The sequence below is a fragment of the Trichosurus vulpecula genome, chromosome 1, assembly GCF_011100635.1.
Source record: "Trichosurus vulpecula isolate mTriVul1 chromosome 1, mTriVul1.pri, whole genome shotgun sequence".
Classification (NCBI taxonomy): domain Eukaryota; kingdom Metazoa; phylum Chordata; class Mammalia; order Diprotodontia; family Phalangeridae; genus Trichosurus; species Trichosurus vulpecula.
Genome location: NC_050573.1, coordinates 386969172 through 386994907, shown reverse-complemented (window position 1 = coordinate 386994907; position 25736 = coordinate 386969172). Strand labels below are relative to the sequence as shown.

The 25736-nt window shown below is 35.8% G+C and overlaps 1 protein-coding gene across 1 annotated transcript in view; it reads right to left on the bottom strand.

Annotated features, from left to right (window-relative positions):
- DCC (DCC netrin 1 receptor) overlaps positions 1-25736 on the bottom strand; it is a 1016863-nt gene that overhangs the window by 321853 nt on the left and 669274 nt on the right. The window lies entirely within an intron of this gene.

Here is a 25736-nt window from a genome sequence, read left to right as displayed (position 1 = left end):
ATGTGACTATAGATAGCTTTGATTTCTTCTGAAAAATGCCTGTTCATATCCTTTGACCATTTGCCATTTGGAGAATGGTTCTTATTTTTATCAATTTGACTCTGTTCTCTGCATACTTGAGAAATGAAGTCTTTATCAAAGAAACTTGCTATAACAATTTTTCCTCAGGCCATGAACATTTCAACATTTCTATTTCACACCTCAAAATCCCTCTGACTCTTCAGTTATTCTCTCTTCTTTTCATCTAGTCACTGAAGATGAGATAGTGTTTTTCCTTGCTACAGTTAATCTTGGGCCCTTGAGCCTATTCTATTCCTCCAGGAGCTTTCCCCTGGAGATGGCTTCTCTCTCATCTTCAATATCACACTTAAAAATTGTTCACGCGACTCTTTCAACAACTCAGTCATCTTACACTTCTTGTTTTCAATGCCAAATTCCTAGACAAAGTTGGCTATATCTGCTGCTTTCATTTCCTCATATCCCACTTATATGTTATCCCTTGTAATCCGACTTTGGACACAATTGCTCTTTTATAGGTCATCAGTGATGTCTTAATTATTAAGTATCTATGGACTATTCTCAGTTTTCAGACTTCTTGACCTCTTTGCAACTTCTGATCCTGTTGATCTACCCTATGCTGGTACTTTCTCTATTCTCTGATCTTCTTTGTCACAGTTTTCTAAAGCTTCTGTACTTAAGTTTCAGATTGTCTCTTCTCAGCATCCTTCTACTACCAATGCATGGTTACTCCTTAAGAATTGTCTTAGATCATCTTTTTTTCTCTCTCATTCTCTTGGCTATCTTACTTGTTCCCAGGGATTTTAATGATCATTTCTAAACAACTTATTCCCAATTCAATTCATTATAACTTATATTATATGTAGACCTTATATACTTATCATGATATATATAGCCCTTATATATTAATTCATTAATGATTTGAATATCTAGTATTAAGCTCTAAAGTTTAGGCCTGCACTGCCAATTGCCTAAGACATATCATATGGACAAAAAATGTTCAAACACATTATCTTCCTCTCCTATATCCCTTATTCCTTCAAACCTCCCTATTTCCATTGATGATATTAACCATTTTCCCAATCATCCAGGTCCATAATCTGAAAATCATGCTTCCTTTTATCTCTAACCAAAACATCCAATTAGTTGCCAAGTCCACATGTTATCATCTCAGTAGAAGGAAGGCTAGAAGGAAGTACATTCAAGGAGGATGGCACTGAAAACTACATGTTGAATGTATGATATACTTAAAAGAGTATAAGCTATACATAATCAATCAATTAAAACACATTGATTAAATGCCTATAATGTGCCAAGCACTGTGATAAGCACTAATAGAGATATGCAATTTCGCATATGATCTTTTTTTGCTCTTGTTTTACTATATGAGATTTATCCTGAGAAAGAGTGGGATTTCCACAAATCAGAGGGATTGAGAGTGGCGTCATCACTGATCCAGTAATTTGTTTCAATATACTGTGACGTTTTGAGTTTTCAGTATACCAAGTTAAGTGGATTTATGGATTAAGTTTTAACCAAAAGTGACCTTCACAAAATGGAAAGGTGGCTAAGAATGATTCCTATAAAGAAACCATGGACTGAAGATATTACTAATAATAAGAGTATATTTCAATAATTTGGCTAGCAGCTGCTGTGGGGGTGTAAAACCAACAAAAACCAGCTCACAGAATGCTGCAAGCCCAGGTTCTTTTGATCTGCTTTACTAAGGAAAGCAACGGTTAAGGGGTTAGCAATCTTACTTTAATCCAGCATACAAATATCATTCACTTAGTTCAGGGGAAAAAGCCAGCATCCTGAACTTCAAAGCAAATACGAATACATACATTTGTAAACAGACCAAATACAATTCATGGTTACCAACATCTGAGTTCAGCCGGGAGCTCGATAAAGCTGGCCCAGAGTCACATGTCACTACTGCTGTAGCTCAGAGCTCCGAAAAAAGAAAGCCAACTCCTGGTTTTATATATCTTGTTCAGGGTCAAAGGTGAGTCACACATGTGACTCACCCACGTGACCTAAAATCATCACAAAAATGCGACTTAAACCCACGTGGTCTAAAAGCTTCTGAGGTCACAAACATGTCACTCAAACCCATGTAAACTAGGCTTTCGCTTGAGGCAAGGAGGTCATCAAGGACTCTTATTTAATCAAGGAAACAAAGGCCAAACTCCTCAAGGGCACTTGGTTGAATAAGTGCTAAGAGCCCATCTTGATTCCCAATACAAAGTATAACAAGAAAATGGCAGATTTGACACTTCTGACCTATGAGTTCTTTACCAGTCAAATTTTGAGGTATACTATACCCAAAAATGATCTATCTAATCAGAATTGACAAGAAGCCAAAAGTTTTAAACTTATGAAGATTATTTGAAATATGGATTTATGCCCAGTATCATTAATGATGAACCTTAGCCCAAATACATATTTTGCCTTGAGCTATTAGCTAATGATAGCATGAAGTCATCATGATTAGCAAGATATTTAAACAGGCTTTTGGTTTCTTTTCCAAAAATGATGTGTGTCACCTATAAAATTGTTCGTATCACACATACAATCCAGAACAACTTGGGACCAGAACTTTAAGTCTGTTTTCAAATCTTCCAAATGAATAGTTTTATTGATTTTTAGCTCATTTGGCAAAAATTATTTGGAAAAAACGCAATATTGACAGAGGTAAGCAGGAAATTAACTAGTCAAATTTCCACAAAAATCTGTACATATTTTTGTGGGGGATTTTTAAAAAATGAGGATCCTGATTTAATAAGTGTGACCCATGGTACACTTCTTCTATTTAGCGCTATGTGTATTTGCAAGTTATCTTTTTCAACTATGACAGCCACCAAAACCAAATATAAAAATGAACTTATATTTTTGGGGAATTGCCTGGAGTACCCAGAGTTTGGTGACTTTCACAGAGCTGGGCAGCCAGTACATGTCAGAAGCTGGACTTGAATACAGTTATTTCTGGCTTCAACGGCAGCTCTCTACTCTTTATGCCATGCTGCCTCTTTATGTTAAAGAACATTTCTGGAATAAAATATTATTTAAGAATATTATTAATTAGAATATATTAATGAGGGCAAAAAGGGTTTTTGAATTTATCTAATCTCAAAATTTATATTTTTGTAAGTTTTGTAATATATAAAATATATGTGTCCATTATATAATTTAAATAAATGTAAGTGTACTGGTGCTGGTATCATTTTGGGGGGGCTGCTACAGGTTTGCAATAAAAAAAATGGAGAACATTGAATTAAAGCAATGTTCTGTTATGATGTGATAAATATATTGAAAACAGGTATATAATTTCTCTTTTTCTCTCTTCTATCTAGCTTCAAAGAGGATTGATTTAATTTCATTTTTGAAAAAGTCAATTTCACGAGGTCATAATCAGGGAAATATGGCAACACAACAGTTTGGATGAAAATATCCAGGAGCTTGGGGACGTACAAGTTCAGTATGTACCAACAGTGCGACATGGCAGCTCACAAAGTTACATATGATTTTAGGCTCCCTTAAGAGAGGCATAGTGACTGAGCTAAATGCTACTCTCATTTTCCCGCTCCGGGGTCAGACTATATCTGTAGTAATAGGATTAGTTCTGGGTGTTACATTTTAGGAATGGTATGGACAATCTGAAGTGCATGAAGAGGAGAGAAAACAGAATGAAGATGAAAATGTAGGCCATGCCATAGATTGATTAAAAGAATTGAGAATATTTGGTTGGAGAAGAGAAGACTTAAGGAGAAGACAATTTCAGTGTTTAAGTATTGGAAGAGCTCTCACATACAATAGATTGTGGACATGGTCTGCTTGTTCCTGGGGAGAAGAACTAAAAGTAGTGTGTGGAAGGACCAGAGAGCTAGATTTGGGTTCAAACTAAAGAAAAATGTTCTAACAACTAAGGGTTTCCAAAAGTGAAATGAGTTGCTTTGGGAGGTAGTGGCTTCCCCCTCCCCGGAGTCATGCAGCTGAGGCTACTTGTCAGGGATGTTAAATAGAAGATAGTAATCTTCTATTTCCTCTCTAGGGATGGGTTGGACTACTGTAGATAGCCTCGAATATCCCAACTCAGATTCTCACTCCTCTCCCTGCCAAGTATCTAGAACTTTGTAATTCAGTTTTGAACTCTTCTGCTTAGCTGAAACCTACTCCTGTTATTACATTCCTCTGAGACTGTGTGTTTACTAATGGACTACATTCCCCCCACCCTAAAAAACACATTTCTAGTGTAAATGACCTGAAGAAAACAGTCTATAAAGGGCAATTACCCTCTATCCCAGAGGTGGTCTTTTTAGGCAAGCTCCACACTCTCCTCATCCATCCTCATTTCATGTTTCAGCATCCTAGGCCCAGAGCATCACTCGCCTGTTCTGCCGCTGACAGAACCACAGTGACTTCTGCTACTCAGACTGTCATCTTAAAGATACATGCCATGCTATAAGAGGGGGGCGTCATAAAATCACTGTGGCAGCACCAGGTTTCCTTTGTAAAAACAAATCTATTTTGAACAGAGATTTCATCACATAGCCAAAAATATGACTCTTGTCACAGGTTAGGCAAAATAACAAAGACAAAGCAGAAAAGAAGAGCGAAAATGACAATAGGAAAGAGGAAAATGTGGCAGAAAATCATCAGTAGACACCTTGGAAAGACCATTTTGAATATGGAAATATTATGTTTTCTTCCCCAGTGCTTTTCTTGGAGGGGTTGGAGAGGGATAAAAGATAGCCAGATGGCCTGATTACTCAAATTTACTTCAGTATGCCCAATAAAGAGAATATTTCTTTTGATTTGATTTTGATTTTTAATCCCTGGAGAGAGAGAGAGACAGAGAGAGACAGAGAGAGAGAGAGAGAGACAGAGAGAGAGAGACAGAGAGACAGAGAGAGAGACAGAGACACAGACACAGAGACAGAGACATGGAGGCAGAGAGAGAGACACACACAGATAGAGAGAAAGAAACAGAGTGACAGAGATACAGAGAGAGTGTGCATAGTGAATAAAGACCTGTTCTTTCAGTCAGGAAAAAAGGGAACAGGTTTTTTCCTTTGACATGTTCTAGATATGTTACCTAATATTCAAGTCTACGTTACCCAAACAACTCTCTGATACTTTAAGTTATAGGTGGGTATCTGATCTGTATCAGTACAGGAAGTTTCCTGTGATAGAATCACAGGCCAATGTATGTACATACATACATGCATACATACACACACATCCATATGCAGAGAGAGGCAAGGAGAGAGAGGAGAGAAATTAATCTTATTGTTAAGTAAGGAAAAATATGCTCCCTCCTTCAAAGAACTATATGAAGCTTTTTTTATGTATAATAAATTTACAATACACTATGTAGATATCGACAAATCTATCTCGATATTACTGTGAGCCTAATTAGAATTCCTAAAGATTTTACTGACAAAATTCTAAAAATCATGATGCTTTCAGAGCCTGAAAGACAATGTCCCTCCACCAGGAAGAAATCCCTTTGAAAGAAAGCCAGAAACAACACTTAATATCAATTTTGTTTCTGGCTAAATTTACCTTAGAGACCTTTTACAAACTCATTCCAATTGCTTGTGTTCAAGTGGAAATCAAATATTACAGATACGATGGAAGCTCTCTGCTACACCAAAGTAATAAGCTTGCAATACAACCTTCTCACAGGGGAATCACTAGATGCTTGAAGTGCTTACTTTTTATGGTTTCAAAATAATTATATCTGTAGTTAGAACACAAAAGAATCTTCTTCAGATGAAGTAAATCTCCTCCAGGTTTGTACTTTTATTAAAACATTCAACTTTGGAAAGATGCCAATCACTGATCTCTGGTTTGAGGCCACTCAATTTGACAAAGCCAAAATGTAGTCAATTACTTGGCTCTCGTTAGCAATATTGAGAAGAGGGGGATAATAAATGCTTGGCAATTTAAAAGGCAGATCTGGGAAACATCACCAACAACAGGGCTGCAAATCAAGAAGGTGACAAATTTTAGGCAAGCTTATCACAATCCTTGGAAACGTGATAGGCAATTTTCTTTTAGGCCTAACACTGTATTATCACTGAAGGATGCAATCACATCTGGCCTCTCTCACCACAGTTTATATAGCTTTTCAATCTAGGTGATGAGGTTCTGAGAGGAAATTTGTTATCTCTGCCACCTGAGTTTTCTTAGCTGAAGAGGATAAGCAACATTGAGGAATTAAGAAAGTCTCTACTGTTCCCATGGTACCCCTTTCTAGAGAGACTTAAGATGCACCTGTGGCTCTGATTTCATCAAGAATTCCTCAAGGGATTCTGTGAAGACGTCAGGAGAGGAATCTTTGGGCTCAGCTCTTCTGCTACTACCCTATAAGAGCTACCAAAAGCAGCAACATTCACAAAGGCAGGATGAGAATTGAAACAACTCTCCAGAAAGTGACTCTTACAAAAAAAGAATGATGTATTAAATAAAAGAATGAAAATTAACTCACCAGGCCATCACCTCTGATTTTTCTACTTCTCCCCAAGGTGGTCCCCTCCATCCTAAAGTGGTTCTGCATTATACTTGCCTCCTGCGGCTTTAAGGACTGGCTTTTTGAGTTAACTCGTTAGCAGTGTCCCAGAGGACCCTAGTTCCAGAGCTAACAGAAAGCTATGAAGAAGACTAACCCTGAGACTCAAGAGACAGGAGATGGGGTCATTGTGGAGGGATGAAGAGAGGTAGTGATTTGTATAGGAAGGAGGGACCCAGAATTACACTGCTTGTTATAATAATTTAGTATAGCAAAAGAGTAAAGAGTCAGTCAAAAGGATTGTGAGAAAGAAACATTATACTGGGGGATCTACATTCATCCTTCACTGTAAATTGTGGCCCCTCAACCTGGTCACAGGAAGGACTAAAAATAATCAGTCTCAGGAGAGCCCAGAAGAGCGAGATTGGGAAAGGCAAAGAAAGAGGACCAGACACAGGGGACACTGGAGTCTTCCTGTGGCAGTATTCCAATTGCCTCATCCCTTGAAGGCCATAGATTTTATCCAACTTTCATGATTTAAGAAAATAGAGATGAGGAAGCATGGAGTGGGGAAAGAACACTACAGTGCTGGAAGGGAGTAGCTGAGAAAGAAACACCAGGAAGTTTTGTGTTAGTAGTAGAAAAGACAGAGGAGAAGGTTATACCTGGAGGGAGGGATACCAGCTATATGTTGAAATATATAGAAAAAATTGCTGAAGAAATACTGATGCAAAAGGATGAGGGTCTGGACTAGGGTGGTACTAGTGGAAAGGGGAAGAAATTTTGAAGGAGAAACAGACAAGAGTTGTTAAATTAGATATAGGAATGGGGGGGGACTCCAATATTTTTAGCCTATAAGAATAGTTAAACTATTCTAGACAGATGTATTATAGTTGAGGAAGGAAGAGATTTTGAAGGGAAAATCATGAATTGGATTTTGGACATAATGCAATTGAGGTGATGATAATAGGAGATGCCTTGAAGATGGCTGAAAATGTGGTCCTCGAGGAGAGGTCAGAACTGAAGATGGCAGCTTAAGAACTATGAGCACAGAAGTGGCAGTGAGGCTATTAAGGAGGATGAGCTCCCCAGGTAAGTGAAGAAGATTCACAATAAATTGGGAGCAGGATAAATTGTGCTGGAGGCCGCACAAAAAGCCAATTGTTAATTTTTTTGTGTGAGTATTTACTCCTCAGAAACTGGCAAATGCTACAAATCAGAGCTTGACTTATTGCTTTATTGATTGTCTAGACTTTAAAAAAAGATAGAGAAAATATTAATGTTTTGAGATTAGACTTTAAGGTGTGTCATGCTTTTGTAGAGGGATGGTGTTAAATATTTATCAGCACATAATTGACTGGGGGGAACCCTCAAACTGGAGTCTGGGGGAGAGAAGAAAAAGGGACTTGAAATTTTGGGTTTTTTGTCCTTTTATAGAGAACCTTTTATATATGATTTTTCAGGTATGCCAGCTCCTCCCCATCACGAACTGTTCAAAATTTCTAAACAAAACTGACCTAGGATAAAAGGCATGTGGTTCGGTTAATATTTTTTACAGAGTCACATAGCTATTAAGTATCTGAAGTGGAATTTGAAGCCAGGTAATTTTGTCTCTAAAAGCGGCATTCTTTCCACAGTTAAATACGGAATTTTAGCCTTCTCTTGTCTTTTTTCCATTAATTTTCTCTCAACAGGAAGGATACAGGAAAGGTTCTGAGAAGCCTTTTAAATATGGGAAGCATGCTATAGTAGAAAGGCGGCCAGTCATAAGATCTGTAGCCAAGCCTTGCTTCTGACACATAATAGCTGTTTGACCATCTGTAAGTCAATTAACCTCTCAGTGCCCCAGGCAACTCTATGTCCATGGAAGTAGTTTCCAAATCAAGTAGTTTCCACAATGAAATCACTGATTCAGACTAAAAAACAAAAACGAGGTCATGTGTACCCTGAGATATAGAAAGAGTAAGAAGGCAGTAAGGTTTAGGGAACGACAAAAACAACACGATATCCTGAATCTCATTTCAGTGTTCTTGCCGCTGACAACTCTTATACTACAATATGCCAATTTTTACATCTACGTATAATTTTGTAACGATTAATGAAGATATGAGGTACTATAATGGATAGACAGCCGGCCTTGATATCAGTCAGACCTATGCGTCTGTTCTGTCTGTTACAAACACTAGCTGTCTGGCCATAGTCAATTTTCTACCTAAGTATGTAGTGCTGCAAATCATAAAGAAAACCAATCTGAACTGGTAGAGGGAGTTTCCACACTAGAAGCTCCCTAGACTGATGAATTATAGGTCCTATCTCTCAATACTCTGTCAATAAAAAGTAAAAAAAAAACTACATTTTTAATTCTTTCTAGCCCCCAAAGTATTTTTTTTCTAACTCATCGAATTGTCTGGAGAGTAAGTAATGTCAACTAAATCAGTGTAGTGTCACAGAGAAAACGCTGGATTAATGTAAAAGGAAGTAGATTTTAATTCCCCCTCTGCTATTTAATATCTATGACTTTGGGCAAGTTACCTAACCTCTCTGGGGTTCAGCTTTTCCTTCTGTAAAAGGATAGGATTTACTAGATTATCTTCAAAGTCCCTCTTGGGGCTAAATTTCATGATTCTCTCCTGAGACCTAACAGTGAAAAAGAGCCAATCATGTCAGTTGGATAAAGCATAGTATTAACAAGACCAAGGTCATGTATTCTATGCTGCATCCCTGTCCTCCTTCTTCTTCTGCACCTCTCCCCTGAAAAAATGACAAGCTTCTTTGGATTAAAACAAAATTCCTAGGCTCTAAGGTTCTCAATGCTATCCATTTGCCTCACAGTCATATGCCATTGGTTATAAGGGATACCAGAGCGGGAAAGAGTGAGTTAACCGCATATAACTCTATGATCGCTGCTGGAAAACAAACAAACAAAACAAAAACAGCCCACGGTACCAGTGCTTCTATAAGAAAATCATTAGAATGGTCTTCATATGGGAGGAACTGACTTTTATAAAAATGTGTTAGCTACTTTGCAAACCAAAGGCAAACACTAAATATTTGTTTGAATGAAATCACTAAAAGACTGACTATCAGATGTAAAGATGCCATGGAAGTTGGAGGGATAATTAACAAGTTGGATGGCAGTAGGGTCTTACAAAAAAAGATTTAAGTGGTCAAGAATGATTGGCCAAATTTAATTAAATGAACTTACTAGTAATCAATGTTAAGATTACACAGACTCAAAAATCAGATAGTCAAGTATTAATAATAATAGCTAACAGGTATATTGTTCCTACTATGTACCAGGTCCTATGCTAAGTGCTTTCAAATATTATTTCATTTTATCTACATAATATTAGGAGGTAGGTGCTTTTATTATCCCCATTTCACAGTTGAAGGAACTGAGGCAAATGGGTTAAGTGACCTCCTTAAGGTCACATAGCTTTTAAATGTCTGATACTGAATATGAACTCAGATCTTCTGGACTCTAGATCTGGTGCTCAATCTACTGTTCTAACTAGCTGTCTTAAGTATAGGAGGCATGGCTAGTCAAACGGTCCTGTGAAGTAGTCAGTATTTATTAAGTACCTACTGGGTATCACACAGTATGCCAGTGTCAAGGGGTTAAAAAAAGGAAAACAAAACAGCCCCTGCTCTCAAGGAGCTCTTGGTCTGATGAAAGACTCTGAGGATATCAGTGAATTCCAAGTTCAATATGTATCAGTAGAGTACCTCAATAAGCTAATGCCATCCTATGTTATAATAAGAGAGGGATAGGGTACAGAATGAGGGAGGTAATGGTCAGAACACATCTGAATTATAGTATTAAGGTCTGGACATCACATGCACATTAAAAAAGACTATCAAGATGGTGAGAAGACCGGAGACCCCACCCCAATCTTGTGAAGATATTAGGCTCAGGAGAGAGAAGACTTAGAGAGATACAATTTTTGTTCTCTTGTTTCAGTTGTGTCCTACTCTTTGTGACCCTATTTGGGATTTTCTTGGCAAAGATACTGGACTGGTTTTCCATTTCCTTCCCCAGCCCATTTTAGAGATGAGGAAACTGAGGCAAACAGGGCTAAGTTTAACCCAGGATCACATAGCTAGTAAGCATCTGATGTCAAATTTGAATTCAGGTTTTCCTGACTCTAGGCCCAGCACTCTTGAGTTGTCTTCATTTTCTTGAAGGGTTGTTATGGTAAAGGGATTTGACTTGCTCTACATGGTTCCACAGGGCAGAACAGGAGTTGTAGAAATAGCTTTCAGTTTTATGTATAGGAACAAAATCCTAACAGAACTATCTAAAAAGAGACCAGAGTACTTTGGTAGGTAATGGGTTCCCTGTCACCAGGATAGAAGCTGAGAGATCATGCATTTCTCTTCAGTGTTGTAGAAGGGATTATTGGTCAGTTCCCCATCGTACTAAATGGCCTCTGAAGTCCCTTCACACTCTGAGAATTCATAACTCTATAAATTTAGAAAAGAAACAGAAAAGCCTAAAAGTGAAAAAAATTAATAATTCTTGATATCATGAGAAAAGTCTTTTATTTTAAGCCACTCGATGGTATTCACAATTTCTTTTTGCAAATAGTTGTCACTTTATTTGAGTACAAATGAAAGATGTTCCTATAGGATTACCTGTCTTGATGGCATATTGCACTGTCCATGTGGAATTTTTTTATCCTTATTCTTTCTATACAGTAAAAAATGATTGGAATTATTGAGCTTATGGGTAGAGCCACCTGACAACTACTTTATAATTGAGCTAAGCTTGGAGCAGCATACTTTGCTCTCTTCTCATTCCAAAAGACTGATTATCATCAGCTCTTCTAAATTAATAGAAGAAGCAGAGTCAGGTTCACTATTGACCCCATCCACAAGATAGTGAAAGTGGGCTATTAATTATAGTTAAACTCCAAGTCCAAGACATCACAGAGGGTAGGATGGGTTGGTAGGCACTGATGAACGGGCCATCCGTTTTATTGCCGTATTTCTTACAGATCACAGGGTTGTATAAGTTACTTACTGCACTGGAATTCCACAAGGGAGAGAGAAGAAAATCCACTTGATTATGGCAGCCATGGAAACATACACAGAGTAGGAACACCAGGGTTATGTAGCCTTTCCTCAGAGGCTTTAAATCATTGGCAAATGAAAACATCCCTCTTCCAGTATCTTTGGAAGGATAATTTTCATTCAAAAAGAAATGTTACAAACCAAACAAATATTCAATTTGATTGGCATAAAAAGGGAAAAAAAAACCACTCTGTTAAGTGTGAAGGGAAAATTTATATTATAATCATTAATCATATGGGGTTGAACCTGTGATTCATTAGAATGGACAGCTCCTAAGTTGGAAAATATGTCCATCATTATAGATTGTTAAGTTATCTTTCAGTCTTGGAAATCTGACTAGGGCAGGGAGAGGTTATGTGATTTGCCAGTGGTTCAAGCAGCTATCACGAGTCAGAGACAGGTCTGAATCTTGAATTCATGGGGGTCTCACCGACCATATAGTGGACTTTCTCTCTATTGTCATTTTGCTTCTCATGCTATGAATTTTAATGTATCACATATATGTGTTTCTGAGATGGTATATAATATAGTAAACCTAATTGTTTCCTGATGAAGCTACAATTGTAAAAAGAGTAATTCTTAAGACATATGCACGTGTATGCTAAGATGTGTATATGTGTTATGCTACCAGTCCCTACAAAAAATCAAGTATGCTCACCATGTTTATGGCCAGCTTTGAGCAAAATATGAGGGGGTATTCCACCACTACTATTGTTAGATTGTTAATAAAAGTATGAATAATGGCAATTATACTCTTCATTCTAGGCTTTGGTTCTTTTGTTCCTAAAACTGAGTTAAATGAGTGTTTCATATCTCCCACTTTGAAATATGTTGTATAATTTGATAAAAAAGAAGAAAAATATGGAGAGAGAGCAGTAGATCTGTGGTTCTTAATTCTATTATTTTTTAGTCTTTGTCAAAATAATTACAACTAGATAAGGTCAGTTAATTTTTTTTTTGCTTTTAGATCTATCACATTAGCTTTGCTTAAGCAGCCATGGCAAATCTTTTATTTATTTTTATTTTTTAGCTCTAAAGTAGGTAAGTGATTCTTTAATATTGTGTCATAAAGAGCAAGGAAATAAACTAATGTCCTTAAATGAAACTCAATCATAACATCTATTTCTATGTACATATGTATACATACACATATATGTAAACATATACACACCTACATTTCTTTAAACAAATGGAACATAATATGGTTCTTTGAATAGGAAATGTAACTCATAGCAAAAAAAAATAATATTTCTCCAGGTTTTTGGGGCAGTTCTGAATAATGGATTTGATGATCTTTTAAAGTCCCTTTAGATCTCATGATTCTATGAATCCTCTCTCTGGAAAGCCTTGAAGTTCAGTGAAACCATGAAGCATGTGGACAAATGCCAGGATAGAATTTACATGCAGCAAGATATTATTTCTTATTTGCTGGAATTTATAAGATATTATAATGGCAGAAAGAGTAAAAAAGTTTCATCTGTTAAAAGAACCCACCTCATGGGTCATCCCCCTTGGGAGGATATGTCCAATCCATGCACAGGCATGTACACATAAATTTAGCACAAGCCATCACTTACAAAAATGTTACAGGATTATTATATTCAGACAAGAGTTCATCTTTGGAGGTCTGTTCCAAAAGACCCAGGGGCTGGCAACTATATGAAATTCAATTTAGCTACATCACAAGGCTGAAGGATGAAAAATTACCTCAGGATTCTAGGGGTCAGCCCACCATTGGTAAGACACTATAATCTCATGATTTGTGAACATGAAGGTTGCCTTTTTTTAGGCTTCTCAAATTTTTTTACTTGATTTTGCTTTGCATCAACACTGATGTACCCTACTAATCTCATAACTTTTGTTTGTTTAATTTAACGGTTTAGATTTTACCAGTTCCACAAGCAGTAATTCCCTTCAGTTGTCTAAATTACCATCTGGTTGCTATAATAGAGGACAAAATATGTCTAAAGTGCTAAACCTGAATTTCACTATAAACTAACAAAAACAATTTAAATCTCCAGTTGAATGTGAAAGATTCATAAAGTAAGACCTGGTTTAAAATTATGTTCTAAATAAGGTTTTGGAAAACTTATAAAGCCCTAAAAAGATTTGAACCAGTTATTTAAATTGTGCATCTAAACTTTTATCTTCATGTTAACATGGACTTTCCAAGTTCATTTCTCAACTGAAGATAACACTGAAGTCTTCCTAAAATATGACCCCCTTAGGCATCAAATTAAGTATAACACAGTCCTATATATACCCTATTAAAGAGTATTGGCTATTGGACATCCTAACATGTTCTCATTATAACAGAATCTGATCTAGAAATAGTTCCACTTTGTAGACCCCAATGTGATTAGGTTCCGCAAAAGTATATTGAATCCATAATGTTGCTGAAATTTAACATACATTGGCCCAACTACTGTCATTGACGGGTAAGAATTCTCTTACTTTTCTATCTTTTGCTTTTCCTCTTCCTTTTCCTTGTCCTTTTGCTTTTTCTCCTGTTGGGAACTTTCAGGCACATTACCGCATTGGCCTTGCTTTATGGGCTAGCCTAGAATCTCAACTATAATTTATAAGATTATTTTCTCCCAGTGGGAAAACATTCATTTGCTGACATGAAAATGAAATAGCAAGGAAATGTGCCCGCTTGAAAAATGCATGTATTGCACATATTCCTGTAGCAACCAATGGCCAAGTGGCACAGGATTGGGGAAATACTTCTTATGCTTCAGTGTATTATACTTCAGTGTATTATACTTCAGTGCATTATACTTCAGTGTATACTTCTTAATTTGGAGAGTTTCTGCACAAGAGTTAGGCATAGAGTGAAACTCTCCTGTTTGACAGATAGCATTATAAAACTCCTATCAGTACTACATGCATTTGGGTACGACTATGACATATCCTTTGAGCTAAGATTGCCACATAGGTAATGTGTCCTTAGAAGTTACAGACTACTATTCATAGTTACAGTCTACTATACCACGTGTCACTGTTCCATTACAATGTGCACAACTGAATCTTGATTACACCATGGTCTAGCCAACCCAATTCATTCATTACCTTGTTTCCTGTCAAACCACATTTATCCATCTTCTGACATAGCAGTCCACAGGCTCATTGAGCTTTGGTTTTCAAACTCATAAGAGATATTCCCCTCCTGCCCCGATAGTGCAAGCAACTTTCTATCTCTTTATGTCTGAGTGGATAATCTCCAGGCTAAGACAAAACCTGAAACTCAAATGACTTCTAGTATAGGGTTAAGTCTTGGTTTGTTCTAGGTCCCTTTATACAATTAAATATATGATGCCCTCTTCTGGGCCTTCTTTGTAATAAAGAAACCTCAGAAAATCCCTTTATCCAACAGCCTTCTAAACTGCAGGGGTATTTTTAAGTGATGAGGTTGTCATCAACACACTTTATGATAAAATGTATGTGGCAAAGTGTGCTCCATCTAATCAGGCATTGTTTAGACATCTGCCAAATCATGCAGATTCCTATACATCCTTCATCAACCTGTCCTAGGTGAAACATCAGATTTCATATTAATTCATTAGTTACATGGCAGAACACACATTTTTGGGCCCCTGATTTCCTATAATGAAGTGGATAGGAATGTTATGGATTCATTAATTACCTTCAGAGGATTAACCTGCTATCCATATCTAAGAGTGTTAGTCTTTGAAATCAGAATAAGGACCCCTGTGTTATTTTTTTCTTTATAGCTTTGCAACCGACTTTTGTGTGACCTTGGGAAACCCTTGCACTTTAAGGGCCTTGCCCATTAAATGAATAAAATAATATCTAGCTGTGTCAGAAGAATCAGGTGATAGTTAATTAGCTAATTCCTTCTGAGTGTTTTCAGCTCCTTAGGGAAGGGTAACATATCAATACAAGGTATTATTATAATGGAACCAAATTTACTCGTCTCTAACTTGAGGTAAGAAGAATGGATGAGAAGGTTAACAGCTCTACAAGTTACAGATAATGATCAGCTGTGGTGGCAGCCCATGAAAACATTCAGTACCTACGTGTCTTTCTGGGTGCCTGGGATTTACACTTATAGCCCAAGAAGTCCTTAAATGGAGACATCATCCTGTGAAGTTCCTATGTTTTATCCCCACCTCTACCTTTAGAGCTACATTGATGTCTTAAATATAAGAAATCTATTAATATAAGAAATATTATGAGAAGCACAACAGGGAGAAAATAAAGTCTGGTGTATAAAGCAATGGGTCAGAAGTCAGAAAACCTAAGCCAAGATATATCATCATTAGCTATGTGATGGTGGGCAAAGCTATAACTCTTCTGCAGAGACTTTTTCTGTGTGGGGGAAAAAGAGAAGCAAAACAGGGAAAATATTAATTCCTGTCTTCTCTATGTGACAGAATGTTACTTGGGGCTGTAAAATGAGATGATGGTCACTTTGAAATGTATAAATGGAACACATTAGCATATTTAGGTACTTTAAACATATTATCTTCTTCCTTTGGTAAAAGAAAACATTAACCTTCTCTAAATGCCTGCATTATTGAGGATAACCTTGGAACCTTGAAGGCTGAAACATAAGTTCTGCCAGATCTTATTAGGCTATAATAGTTTCAATTAACTGGTCAGTAAATAGGCATTTATTAAATGCCTGCCGTATGCCACTCGCTGTGTGACACAAAGAAAGGCAAAAGATAATCTCTGCTCTCAAGAAGTTCACAGTCTAACAGGGAGAAATAACATGTCAACAACTATATAGGAACAAAACAGTTTATTACAATAGTTTAGGCATAATGATGAGAGACTTCACTAGGGTGGTGTCAATATCGGTGGAGAAAAGTGGACATAAACACCAGATGTAAAAAGCTATGATCAACAGGCTTTGGCAATATACTGGGTATGAGGAAGTGACAGTTAAGAGTTGAGAATGAGACCTATTTTGAAAGTCTGGGTTATTGGGAGGATGGTGGTGCTCTCAATAGTCAGAGAAATTGAAAAGAGGAAAAGGATAAGGATAAGGAAAAGGATAAGAGGGAAAGGATCTTTCAGGGAGAGATGCTGAGTTCAGTTTTGGACATGATGAGTTTGAGAATTCGGTCAGACATCCAGTTCAAGATGCACAATAGGTAGCGAGAGATTCAAAGCAAGAAATGAGGAGGGAATATAGACCTATCACTTTGCTCAAGAACAAATCTATAAAGGCTCAGCACCAGGAGGTTTGCAATGAGGTATTTTCTTTTTAGGCCAAAACATCTCAGGAAGATAGTTTACTTGACATCTGAATTGTTTTTGGTCTGTTGGAAACCATAAATATGAATTCAAGGATCTCATAGAAGAAATAATAAGGTCTCTTTTTTCTTTAATAGTACTACGCAAATACTGCCTACTGAAATCCCCAGATTTCATAGTTGCAAGGGACCTTAGAGTCTCTCTAATTCAGGACTGTCCAAAATGCAACCCACCAATAAGCATAGAAATTTACATAAATGCTTTAGTAAACGAAGCCGAGCTACTGCAGAGCTCTCACTAAAATGGCAAATCAAAATATATTGTCTATTGTTTCAATAAAAACCTAAGGTTGGACAGCCCCGATTTAGTTCATTCTATACCCATCCTCTTTTAAAATATATAACACAAGTTAGTGTCTGGGAAGTCATATTGAAAATATTTGAAAATGACTGGTTCCATAGACAATTTTTAAGTATGGCATGCATTGCTAAAATATCATATACATTCTCAAGAAAGAACAAAAGGCAAATTATTAGTTTCCAGGATAGAACATCAGCCTTTACTGATGAAGTAATTTATTACTGTATTATACAAGAGCAGGAAGTTATCCCATGCTTAATTTTTATTGCAAAGATTATCATAAAATATATTTATTGAGTATCTATAAATCAATCTGTTGTATTGCTCCTATGTAGCAGATACTATGCAAGTTTCTGGGGACACCAAACCCAAAATGAAATAGTTCTTACCCTCAAGGAAATTATATTTTATGAGGGGAAATAAAATGTAACACATAAATACAATATTAAGTATTACATCACTGGTATGGATATGTCACGCCACTTTCCCAAATGCATTGATCAAGAATATAGCCATTGACCCAAATATGAACAAATATTCCTAGAGACTCTTACAGATTCTGAGGAAAAATGAGGCTTGATGTAATTAAATCCTTCCTAACAATTAGAACAATGTCAAAGTGAAATGGGCTACTTCAAGAAGTGCTATTCTTCTTTGCTAGAGTACTTCAAGCAAAGGTTAAATGGTTACTTGTTTGGTAGGGGGAAAAAGATACTGGAAAACATGGCTCAAGATTGAGAAATAAAAGAGGCCAGAAGGTGGGGATTAACCAGATACATAATGCCTATGTTTCATGACTTCTCTTTTACAAGTGACAAAGACAGCCCCAAAGAATGAATTAACTATATTTTGATGGATAGGAAACAAGTTGTTACTGATACGGGAGTCATTTCTGAATCAACAGTCAGAAAGTGGACTAAGCAAAGATATAAATCACCATTTCTAAAGGATGAAGGTAAGAATATACAGCAAACAATTATAATAAATAAAACCTCATCTATTCAAACCACATGGTGTTGTTGAAAAAGTTTGAAATGGATAAAAGAAAAGACATCGACATTTATTATCGATTTTCTATTGAAGTATAATGGTCATGAGAGGTTGTTGATGATGATCAGCTGAATAGTCCTCTCCTTCTCTCCCCCCAATCCACTTGATAAAATATAGGGTCTAAGCAACAGGTAATAGAAATAATGACATATAAGGGTATCAACTGCGCAACAAGAAGATCAAAAGGTCCAAGAAACCACCATAGAATTGAAGAATGGTCTTTATTCCCATAAAAGTAATTAATTTACTGTTATAAAATTATGCATAATATTCTTGCAAGTGAAGAAGCATGATAGTCAAGTCAAACCCAGATTTAGAATATAAAACCATTTGTAAGATTTTATGGTGCTAAAAGATGGCAATTAAGAAATGAGAGGGCAAAATGAATTTTGTTTGGAGGCTCAGTTAGCTAGCTCATGCCAAAAGCATTTAAAGGTGAAACTTGAAAGAGGACTGACAGTGAGTATTGAAATACAAAAAAATTGAGCTATTCTAATAAAACTCACAATATAGAAACAAAATCTAAAAACACATAAATAAGGGAATAATCATATTTAAAATATCTCTTTGATTTCTAAAAATAAGTTCCTTTTAAAGCAAATTTCTTTACAGGTTTTAATATATATATATATTTAATATATTAATATTATTTAAATTTAAATTTAATATAATTAATATATATTATATATATTTAATATATATTTAATATATATATATATGTATGTATATATCAATTTACCTAAATTTACTTTCCATATCACTTTTTATGAAAGCATAGAAACAGAACTCTATAATTAGAAGGCACCTCCAAGGAATATCCTCATTTTATAGATGATAGAGAAGAGGTCTAGAGAGGTGAGATAACTTAACCAGTATCAAGCATTTAGCAAGGGCACAGCTCAGCCTCACTTAAATCCAATTCACATACAAGTCAACATCACTCTCATGATGTCACTAGTCCTCTTTGAGAATGAAAGACCACCAACCAATCAACCAAAGCCTTCTAATATTCTATGGATTCGTAATCAAGGGCTCTAGCCATAACACAACTGCTAAAAAGGGAGACTGTTTTCATTCTTATGTTTATCAGACTAAAATGTATCTCTTCTTCTTACTTCAATTCCACACCCTTCAATGGTTTTCATTAAAATCTCATTCTAAGTAGAAAATTCAGGAAATGTTGAATGAGATTGTATTCCTTTTGTCTTATATTTTGGGCAGTGACATTATAAGGATTGGGCGTTAGGAGATGATTTACAATATTTGTTTTAGTTTACAAAAGCAAGGAAAATAATTTGATATAGTCTTCATGACTTCCTTTACCAACTAGATTAACAAAAAATAGAATCAGAAAGACTTTGAAGTTTCCTCAAACTCAGACATAATCCTTGACTAGTCATAAAAAAACTAATTATGAAAATGTCAAAATCATGTTATTCTATAGAACTTTCTATCAACATTTTGTTTGAGACTTCTTTTGTGATAGCATCAATTCAGCTCACTTTAGGATGTAACAACACACATTGTCAATCTATTTTTCTCTACAGAAGCTAATTAAAATATGATCAGGAATACCAGTGCAAATGGAAGAAAAACTAGTAATTTTTTAAACTTTTACTAAATGATATAATAAAAAGAAAATATAATCAGACAGCTTTGCAAATGGGGTAAATTTGTAAAGCTCATTACAAACCATAGGGATTCAGAGAACGTGTTTGTATTGGGACTGATCCAGCCTTCCTAACATGAGCAAGACTCCACAGAAACCTGATCAATTCTGCAGACTGGAAGTTTATTTGTTGAAAAAACAGGAAACCAATCTCCAAAGGTACCAAACATAATCAATAAATGCCAAATCCATGTTGTGTATATACAAACACAGCAAAATGGTTAATTTTAGGTAAAAGCAATAGTACCTTCAACTGCCAAAGGATTCTTTTCAATTTAAACAAAAACAGATCATTATATTTATATTTCTGGAATTTTCCAGATAGTTATCACACTTCTTCACTGTTTGTGTAGACACATCCTTATGGAATGTGCCATTTACAAATAGTCATTTGCCACGCTTCTTAAAAGATGCTTCATTTAAAGTTCTTTCAAAATTCATTCCTGAGTCATAATAATGAAGCATACTTTTAAGTTGGTGTAATAAATAAACAAATAAATCAATAAGCATTTATTGAATACATAATTATATTCTATGATATCATATATATCACATAATACACTTATTATATAGTAGTATAGAGAGACCTGACTATTAATTGTTACTGTGAGAAATGGTCCAAAGATGACACATACACATGCATGCATATATTATTGCATATATTATGTTGTATATATATATGTGTGTATATATATATGTATATACATATATATATGTGTGTGTGTGTGTGTGTGTGTGTGTGCTCACATACATATACTGCTCTATTTCTCCAAGATTCTAACATTATGTTCAGGAACAATTTTATCAATATTCATGCCTCTCTCAGTGCCTAAAACAGTATAGTTAATATCATAAACTCTTAATATGTTTTTGATAAGAAAGAATATGTATATATAATGCATATATCCTTGTATGTATACACACATACGAACATACCCATCTATATATAAATACATATGTATGTATGTATACTCACACATTCCTTGTATAACTATTTCGGTATCTCTCATTTTAACCCTTCAAAGTAAAAGAAATAATTTCCAAGGTGATCTGCCTTTGGTGACCACTATGAATTGTATTTAGATCCAATAGCTTTATGATAACAAGGCCTTTTTGAGTTTCCAAAATACAGTACTTCTATATTATGTGAGCAAATGTTATGAGTTTTTAAAGTACAAATATGAAGTCTTCACCTCTCTTGGCTTCCATGAGATGACACTTTCCTGATTCTCCAATCTTTCTGTGTGCTCTTAATGTCTGAGTTGCTCAAAGTTCAGTTATGTCCTTGATACTCTTCTCTCTTTTTGCACTCTATCTTAAAGATCTTGTCCACTCCTATGTCTTTAAATATTATCTTGATGTAGAGAGCTCCCAAGTTTTATCTCCAGTCCTGACATTTCTCCAGAGAGTCGTACCTGAATTTCTAATTTTGTTACCCAACTATATTTAATTCATCATATCCCAAACCAAGCTTAACATATTTTCTTAAAAACCTGTCCCCCATCATGGATTGTCTTTTTCTGTCAATGGCTACTCCATTCATCCATTTTCAAAATCTGTTTTTTTTCTCTCTGATTCATTTCTCTCCTTCTTGCTCACCTTATATGTCCAATCAATTGCCAAATTCCGTTGATTATAGCCAGACCAAATCTTTTGCATCTGCAATTCTCTTTTTTCCCTCTTCCTACCTTAATGAAGACCCTCCTTACTACCTACCTGGGTTATTGTGATAGCTTCCTAATAATTCTTCCTTACATTCCCCCCTTTCTCCTCCATATTTCACATTCCTGCCAGATTATACATATTCCTGGTCATATCACTTCTCTTTTCAAAATTTTATAATGGTTTATTAGGTAACAAATAAAATTCAAATCCTTTACTTTGTCATCTCCAAAATAACTTGTTATTACCCAACCTTCAAGTCTTGTTTCCTTTTACTACTCAGTTGATGTTTAAGCCAAATTTCAGTGCTTGTTATCCCCAGTACATGCCTTGCATTTTTTCGTTGCTATTGGTTTGCTCATTCTCTTCCATAGACATAGAATATTTCCCTCTGCTAAATCACTGAAATCCTACCATCCTTCAATGCCTCCTTAAATGATATATCCTCCATGAAAACCTTCTTGGTCACCCAGTCATAATTTTTCCTTTTCAGACTCTGCAGAGCCATTTGTATCTTTCATTCGTTTATCATGTTCTATTATAGATTCTATAAATTCTTACATATTTTGTAACCACCTACTTGGATCAAGATTTTTTAATATTTTGGGGTCATGGAATCCATTGGCTATCTGGTGAAATCTATAAGTCTTCTGAGAATAATATTTTTAAACACATAAAATGCATATGATCACAAAGGAAATCAATTATAATGAAAGGAAAGTATCAAAATATATTAAAAATGTTCATGGTACCCAGGTTAAGAAATCCCGTATTAGATTATATTTCATACATGTTGGGTAAATTGAACTGAATAAGCTTATTTGTTACATTATCAACAATAGAGAGAACTAGATATTTTCACTGATCCTCATGACCTCTTAAAGCTTTCCAAAATAAGAATTATTCACAAGATAGTCATAGCGCAGAGTTTAAGAAATGCTGCAAGGGTCACAAGTGGAAAAAATTTAAGAAGCCCTGGTGACTTGAAGAAACCTAACAAAATAACAGCATGATGAACTAAAGCAGAAAAGGCTTAATCTCTAACGTACTTGTTCAATTGCTCCCCCTCCACCAACCACCACACTCTGGGAGATTTGCACAAGACAATGCATGGGTTTACAACAGCACTCAATTATGCAATGTGGCAGTACTCTTTGATGTATAAGTACTAAGACATAAATAAAGAACATAGGAGAAAGGGTAAGGATTACACAATATGGGTATATATCCAACAGACATGAAGGAAAAGGAATTGACATCCAGCTAATCCCTGAGAACTCATTTTGGGCAGACAATGAGGCCAGTGAAATATGAATTATCTGGTGGAAAGAGTTTGAAATAGTTTCAAAGGGGAAGGATTCAGAAAGTGAATGAATGATAGAGGAACATAAGACTAAAATACTGAAAATATTCAAGCTGTCACATGGAAAACAACTCAAATAAACGAACAGGAAAAATATTGACAGAATGGAGGGTGACCTCCAGATCATTTAAATGAGTCTTGATATCAGTAAATAAATACCATAAGACAAAGGAAAATGGATCAACTCCTCATTTGATCCTCACCAGCCCTCTGAGGTAGGTGTTATAATTATTCCAATTTTACAGATTAGGAAAGTGACAAACTATGAAGTTGTGACTTGTCCCAGGTCACACAGTAAATGTCTGAGGCAAGATTATAATTCCTATCTTCTTGACTCCAAATCCTGGGCTCAATCCACTGTGATCTTCACAACAACCCTTTGAGATAGGTGCACTATTCCCATTTCACAGATGAGGAAACTGAGACCAAGCAATCTTAAGTGACATGCCAAGGATCACACAACTAGTGTCAGAGACAAGATCTGAACCCAGATCTTCCTCACTCCAAGTCCAGTACTCTATTCACCATGAACATACTTGCCTTATAGTTGAAGGAAGCCTGGATTTGGGCTCAGAAGAAGATCTAGGTTTGAATCTTGGATCTGCCAAATGATTTTGGGTAAGTCATTTTTGCTTTTTGAAACTTTTGTTTTCTTAACTGTAAAATTACTATCCTAGTACTTGTAGTACTTAGCACATAGGTTTATTGGGATGATCAAATGGGATAATGCATTTAAATCATTGTATAAACTTTGACTACTTTGCCTTATGCCACACCTTGATTCAGATCTGTTAGCCTTCAAAAGAGTGTGAAAGTACTTTCTAAATTAATAGCTATAGGTGAGATACAGGCGATAGCAGAATAGTACATTAAATGCTCCCTGGGAATCTAATCTGTTGTTGAATCATCATCCTGTTGCAGGAGAAGGTTAAGGGAAAGAGGACATATAGAAACCCAGAAAACATAGACCAGGAATGAAGCACTTTAATAGCTTTATCAATAGTACAAGTTGAAATCCCAGGCTCCTGACCCATATTTTATAAAGGGATTCCTCTTCTAATCAAAAGCACACTCAAATGGCTTTATTCTCTGTGTGTGTCCAATTAATTTTGGAGTTTCTTGAGGGGTATCTATACATAATGGAAAGGGAAGAAATAGAAAAGATAGTTTTATGCATACATACTGAGGGAGGCATTTTAAGTACTAGGATAGAGAATACAAGCATGAAAAGGATAAAGAATGACAAATGAGTCAGATAAAAGGAGAGAATTAGTGTGAAGTAAAATGTTCCTTTTTCTTCCTTATTCTTTTAAATTCATATCAAGTCCCCCTCTCTCTTTCTATTTTAACTAATATAACTTAGCTTCCTATTCCAAATTTTTATTATCCCATTTTGAATATTTTGACATTATTTTTTGAGAAAATCGATGAAATTAATGGTTTATTTTTGTTATTGGAGCTGATGGTTTTCTTCTTCAAGGATGGTAATCCAAGTCTAGAAAACCATTGTTCCCCATTAAAGGTCACTAATACAAAAAATGGGAGAGCAAGGGAATATAACAACAACAAAAAGTAAAAGCACCATTATCTTTAAAGTTTTGTAATACAAGTCAAACAAAAAAACCCATCATCTTTGGGGTTTTGGAAGAAGAAGAAGAAGAAGAAGAAGAAGAAGAAGAAGAAGAAGAAGAAGAAGAAGAAGCAGGAGGAAGAGAAGAAGGAGGAGGAAGAGGAGGAGGAAGAGGAAGAGGAGGAGGGGGAGGAGGAGAAAAAAAGGATAGCCAAGTGTGTGTCTAGGTAGGCTGAGGCTGCTAGATTGCTTGAGCTTGGGCATTTGAGCTGATGTCTGGCTCCAATAAAAATGAGCCCCCAGTGAAGGAGCAAAGTGGCCTAGGTAGGAAACAGAGGAAGTCAAAACTCCATTCCAAACAATAGTGGGATAGGCCTGTAAACTTCACAGGTATCAAAGTAAATGAATGAATGTTCAACTCATACTTCTAAAATCATGAAACAGAAAAAAAATTGGCCAGTTAAAGTAGAGAGAAAAGGATAGAGGGAAAGTGAAACAAAAATGGAGAAAAGAAAGGAATAAAAAAGGAGGATATATACAGGAACAGAAATACCTTGAAGAAAAAACATAGGAAGGAGGAAAAGATAGAAAAAATAATTAGAAGTATCAAATACGGCTATCTAGCCCCTCTTCCTTGACCTAGTTTAAGAAAATTATTTTTCTACTTTTAACCGGGACCTAGGGTGTGGCAAATTAGTATTTCCACCACTCCATTCTCCCCCAACCCCCACTGCCAATCCTTTACTCAATTTTTAGCATTTTCAGCCAGAGGCAGCCTCCTTGATATGGTATCTTGTTTCTTCCCTTCCCCCTCTATATTCTCAAAGTAAATTACTAAGCAAATTATTTCCATCATATAAAGATTTTTTTTTACCATGTCATTGCTAATTCTTTTACTTAGGAACTTTTTAGATAGGTATCTGTTGCCAATAATGGCAGAAAGCAAGGATAGTTACTGTGATATAGTGTTGGCAGCCTCCAACTTACTCACGGCTTATCTTCTCAAAATTTATTTGTAAGCTATTTGTTTAGAGCTTAGAATTCACTTCCCCTAGAAATGACCAACATTTTTTACCTTTGGTGGTGTCTATGTTAGAAAATTTACCTTGGGCCAGGTGAATTTAAATTAACAGACAAATCTAACCTTGTTAGTCCATACCATTCGTACCTCTGGTTTAGTCTCTAATGTATGTAATACTGGACAATAGAAGATGGTGGAATCTATGAGAAT